This window comes from Oenanthe melanoleuca, unplaced genomic scaffold (assembly GCF_029582105.1).
Source record: "Oenanthe melanoleuca isolate GR-GAL-2019-014 unplaced genomic scaffold, OMel1.0 S050, whole genome shotgun sequence".
Lineage (NCBI taxonomy): Eukaryota > Metazoa > Chordata > Aves > Passeriformes > Muscicapidae > Oenanthe > Oenanthe melanoleuca.
The window spans coordinates 76,904-82,580 of NW_026612699.1; the positions used below are offsets into that span (position 1 = coordinate 76,904).

General features: G+C 53.8%; 1 long non-coding RNA gene across 2 annotated transcripts; it reads left to right on the top strand.

The window, feature by feature from the left end:
* Positions 1-2,120: 2,120 nt before the first annotated feature.
* LOC130266458 (uncharacterized) lies at positions 2,121-5,079 on the top strand. Of its 2 annotated transcripts, none has more exons than XR_008842892.1 (3): positions 2,121-2,223; positions 4,354-4,455; positions 4,982-5,079. It is a non-coding gene; the product is annotated as an uncharacterized LOC130266458 (long non-coding RNA). The 2 variants fall into 2 exon arrangements; XR_008842893.1 differs by lacking the exon at positions 4,982-5,079 and adding an exon at positions 4,850-4,880.
* Positions 5,080-5,677: the final 598 nt, after the last annotated feature.

Sequence of the window (5,677 nt, forward strand, 5' to 3'; positions counted from 1 at the left end):
CTGGAAGGCCAAGTTCGTTCAGCCACGCAGGCCAAGGAGGTGATCCTGGGTGAGAGCCTCGTGCGCTTTGTTTCTGGTGATCGTCCTGCCCGGTGCGGCTGCTCCAAAGCCAGCTCTGTCCTCAGGGCTTCCGAGGAGTGAAGGAGCTGGGGGCAGGTCCCTCTTTGCCTGAAACCTGGAAGGGTTTAAGTTCAGCAGAGCCCTCTGCCTGTGTAGTGTCTGACTGCTGCCATTTGTCATGTTTGCAGAGGATGTGAAGGGCCTTCGGCGTGAGCTGCAAGCTGTAAGATCTTTCAGCAAGCAGCAATGTGAAAACATGGCTGAACAGCTCCGCTGGGCAGAAGAGCAGTGCAGCAAGGCTCTCAGACTCTGGCAGTGTGCCAAAGGAGAAAAGAAGGAGGAAGAAAAAAGGAAGCTGGAAAAACTGGTAGGACTCAATATGCACCTGAATTTTTCAGGCAGGCTTGGTGGGCTGGCTTAGCAGAAGAGCAGCCTGAGTAGGTGGCATGGCTGCAAGCCTCTGCTACTAGGCCACATACTGCTGGGCCAGGCAGCAGAGGGCTTGAAGGGCTCATATTTGAGAAGCCCCAGAGGACGGTGCTGGGCCAGTCAATGCAGCCACAGTTTCAGGATGGGCATAAGCCAAGTTACCCAGGAGGCTGGGTGGTCTCCAGCCAAAGCAAGGCAGCCAAGAGGAAGGATCTTGCTCAGACCCTCGTGCCGTGCATCACACTACTGAGCTTGCTGCCAACTGCAGTCCCAGAGACTGGGTTCCTTGTTTGCTCTCCTTTCATGGTGGACAGAGGTCTTCCCTTTGGGCTTTAACCATAGGAAACAGGTCCCATGTTGTTGGTGTTTCAGCTGGAGGCCTGTCTTGTGACTAGGGCATTGGGACACTGGCCTCCTCCTAGGCCTGCATTCCACCTGGAGCTTTTCCTTGATCAAAGGACACAGGGATTTTGAGGACAGAGCCTCTGAGAATAGAAATCCCGAGGAGAGAGGGGCCAGGAAATGGGAAGCCAACAGAGTGGGGAAGGAAGGTGGCATCTCCTTTCCTTCCACCTGCTGATCATCCTCCTAAGTTTCTTATTGGAACAGGAGGGCACAAATCCACTGTGCACTCTTCAGTTGTGGGGTTGTGGGAGGGATGAAACTTTCATTTCCTCCTTTGGGAAGTTGGACTGGGACTTGATCTGGAAGTGTCTTCTTCTTCTTCTCATCAGGAGAGCCAGCTAGAACAACAGCGTCTGGAGGCAGAGGAGCTGCTGGAGCAACGGGATAAGTTCGTGGCAGAGGTACAGAGGGAGCAGGAGAAAAGGCTGCTGGAGATGAAGCAGGAAGTTGCCAGCATGCAACGTGAATAAGGAAAGCTCTAAGGCAGAGCCAGTTTAGAGACAAATGGGCACTGCTTGTCTGGACACTGTCTGGGTGGGATTGTCTCTTAGCTGGCCCTTTATGAACACAAGAGCAAGAACAAAATGGTTTTAGAAAGCGTGAGCACATCAGTCTTGGCTGCCACCCAAATGGTGTGTAGGAAGTTTAAAGCCATCTTGTCTTAATTTCTGTGCAGCTGCAGCACCAGAAGGTCGAGCTCTTATGCAAGCTGTGCCGGCTGCAGCAAAAGTTAATACAAAGCCAGCAGTTTGTAGAGCTCCTGAGGGAAGAGCTGAAGGAGGAGCAAGAGAATGGGCAGGTGAGTCTGACTAGCCAGGTAGCAGAGGGAAGGGCAGTATCAGGGACATGAGCTGTAGGTCTCAGGAAAGGAGAGGCAATGCCTAGTGCAGGCACTGGAAACACAGACAGATCCCCTGGGACTGTCCCCAAATCCCCTTTATGGACAATCTGTGACCCACCTTGGTGACCCCTGGTGACACTCAGGGACACTCAGTGATCTCTGGTGACTCTCAGTGACACCTGGTGACACTCAGTGACACTCTCCTGTCCCTGTAGGGGACATTCCTGGAGTGGCACCCAGACATGCGCATCGGTCACCGGTTCCACCGCTCGTGTGTGTCCCGCCTGGGGGGTCTCATTTTCTGTCCCCAAACCCCCTTTAGTGACCCCTTTAGTGACCCCTGGTGACACTCAGTGACACTCAGTGACCCCTGGTGACACAACGCCGTGGACAAGCAGCGCCGCACGCCGCTGATGGAGGCCGTGGCGCACGACCAGCTGGAGGCAGCGCGGTACCTGCTGCGGCGCGGCGGCTGCGTCTACAGCAAGGTGACGTCACCACCGGGCCAGTGACATCACTGTGACGTCATCGCGCGCCGCGGTAACCCCCACACCCCCCGCACCCCCCATGGTGTTGCTGCCCTGGGTGATGTCACTTCCTCTTGTGTGATGTCAGAGTGCCCTTTGTGACCTCACAGTGCTCTCTGTGACATCACTGTGTCCTCTATGACATCACCACATGCTCTATGATGTCACAGTTCTCTTTATGATGTCACCGTGTCCTCTATGACATCACCACATGCTCTATGATGTCACAGTACTCTATGTGACGTCACAGTGTCCTCTATGACATCACCACATGCTCTGTGATGTCACAGCACTCTCTATGACATCACCCCATGCCCTATGATGTCACAGTGCTCTCTATGATATCACCACATGTTCTGTGATGTCACAGCGCTCTCTATGACATCACCATGTCCTCTATGACATCACCACATGCTCTATGATGTCACCGTGCTCTCTCTGATGTCATTGTGCTCTCTGTGATGTCACTGTCCCTTGTGTTACGTCATCACACCTCTATGCTGTCACCGTGCCTCCTGTGACGTCACCCTGTTCTCTGTGACATCACAGTGCCGTGTGTGATGTCACTGTGATCTCTGTGAACTCACCGTCCCTTCAATGACATAGTTGTGCTCTCTATGGCGTCATCATGTCCCCTATGACATCACCACATAATCTATGACATCACAGTGCGGTCTGTGTTGTCATCGTGCTCTCTGTGATGCCACCGTCCCCTCTATGACATCACTGTGTTCTCTGTGACATCACAGAGATGTCATCGTGCTCTCTGTGACACCACCGTGCCATGACATCACTGTGCCTCCTGTGACATCACCGTGTTTTCTATGATGTCACAGCACCCTGCATGACATTATTGTGTTCCCTGTGACATCACAATCCCTGTGTGAAATTATTGTGCTATTTGTGATGTCACCATCCCCTGTATGATGTCACTACATCCCTATATGATGTCACCACCCCTGTATGACATCACTACTCCCTGTATTGCGGGGGACTCCTGGATTCTTTGTATCAGGGTGGACGCGAGGAACAAGACTCAGACGCTCTGTAAATGCTAAAAGCTACAGTTGCAGTTTATTATAAGGGAGTTTGCAAGGAGCTGCCCGGCACAGCCACGTGCAGATTAAAGAGATAAAAAGGGGGAGAGAAAGAGAGAAGAAGGAGGGTAAAGAGAGGAAGAGAAGAGGAAAAGAAAAGAGAGGAAGAAGAGGAGAGGAGAAATGGGTTAAAAGGATATTGGGGTAAAGGGAGAGGGAAAGGAGAGCAGAAGTGGGAGAAGAAGAGCAAGGAGTAAAGATAGGAAGAGAAAGAGAGAAGAGAAGAGGAGAGGAGAGGAGAGGAGAGGAGAGGAGAGGAGAGGAGAGGAGAGGAGAGGAGAGGAGAGGAGAGGAGAGGAGAGGAGAGGAGAGGAGAGGAGAGGAGAGGAGAGGAGAGGAGAGGAGAGGAGAGGAGAGGAGAGGAGAGGAGAGGAGAGGAGAGGAGAGGAGAGGAGAGGAGAGGAGAGGAGAGGAGAGGAGAGGAGAGGAGAGGAGAGGAGAGGAGAGGAGAGGAGAGGAGAGGAGAGGAGAGAAGAGAGGAGACTTCCTGTTTGTAACACAGTAAATCCACTTCCATCATGAATATTCTAATTCCTAAAAACCAATCTAATACAAAATACTAATTCTATAGCATTTACATACAGCCTATAGGAAATCTTACATTAGCATAGCAAGTGACATTCTAAACTCTAAGATTTAATCTTTGGGTGCGGGTCAGTCTTTTGTGTCTTTTGGCCTTGCCCTCTGGCCAAAAGCATTGTTTAGTTAAGAGTGGATTGGCTTCGGTGAGCCATCCCATTGTATACCTGGTTATTCAGTAACTAGGGCTTGGTATCTCAAACGTGGCTTTCATTTCAATTTCATCCATGGTTTCTATATTCCCAGAATCTGAGCATTCATATTTGCAAGATTCCTCAGTTTCATCTTCTCCAACACTGTATGACATCACCACCATCTGTATGATGTCACCACTTCTCTGTATGACATCACCAGCCCTCTCTATGACATCCCCACGCCCTGTGTGACGTCACCTCCCCTCTCTATGATGTCACAGGAGGAGGACGGCTCCACCTGCCTGCACCACGCGGCCAAAAACGGGAACCTGGAGATGGTGGAGCTGCTGCTGAGCACGGGGCAGGTGGATGTCAATGCACAGGTGAGTGTCCACTCAGTGTCCAGTGACTGTCCTGAGTGTCCACTCAGTGTCCAGGGGCTGTTCTGAGTGTCCTGAGAGTGTCCTGAGTGTCTGGGGGTGTCCAGTGATTGTCCTGAGAGTGTCCAGTGACTGTCCTGGGAGTGTCCACTCAGTGGCCTGAGTGTCGTGGGGCTGTCCAGGGATTGTCCTGAGTGTCCTGAGAGTGTCCTGAGTGTCTGAGGGTGTCCAGGGATTGTCCTGAGAGTGTCCAGTGAGTGTCCCACAGGTGTCCTTAGCGTCCTCAGAGTGTCCTGGGAGTGGTCAGGGACTGCCCTGAGTGTTCTGGGTGTGGTCAGAGGGTCAGGGGTGCTCAGTGACCCCTGAGTGACCCCAAGTGACCCCGAGTGACCCCCAGGACAACGGGGGCTGCACCCCGATCATCTGGGTCTGGGTTTAGGGGGGTCAGTGGGGGTCAGGGATGGTCAGTGGGGGTCAGGGATGGTTTGGGGGTGTCAGGGGTGGTCACTGACCCCTGAGTGACCCCCAGGACAACGGGGGCTGGACCCCGATCATCTGTGGCTGAGCACAAACACATCGAGGTCATTCGGCGGCTGCTGACGCGCGGGGCCAACGTCACCCTGACCGACAACGTGAGCTGGGGACACACCTGGGCACACCTGGGGACAGCTGGGGACAGCTGGGACACACCTGGGGACACCTGGGGACACACCTGGGCACACCTGGGGACAGCTGGGCACACCTGGGACGCACCTGGGGACACCTGGGGGACATTTGGGGAACATTTGGGGACACCTGGGACACCCCTGGGGATACCTGGGGACACCTGGGACAAACCTGGGGACACCTGGGGACAGCTGGGGGACATTTGAGGGACACACCTGGGGACATCTGGGGACACCTGGGACACACCTGGGGACATCTGGGGACACCTGAGACACACCAGGGGACACCTGGGGACATTTGAGGGACAGCCGGGCACACCTGGGGACGTTTGAGGACATTAAGGAGACGTGGAGGACATTTGGGGACACATGAGGAACATTTGGGGGACATTTGGGGACACCTGGGACACACCTGGGGACACCTGAGGGGCACCTGGGGGACATTTGGGGACACCTGGGAGGGACTGGGGGATACTGGGGGGGGGCCTCAGGGACCCCCAAACGAGGGGGTTTTGTTCTAGAAGAGGAATTTTTCCTCTCCAAAAATACGTTTTTTCCCC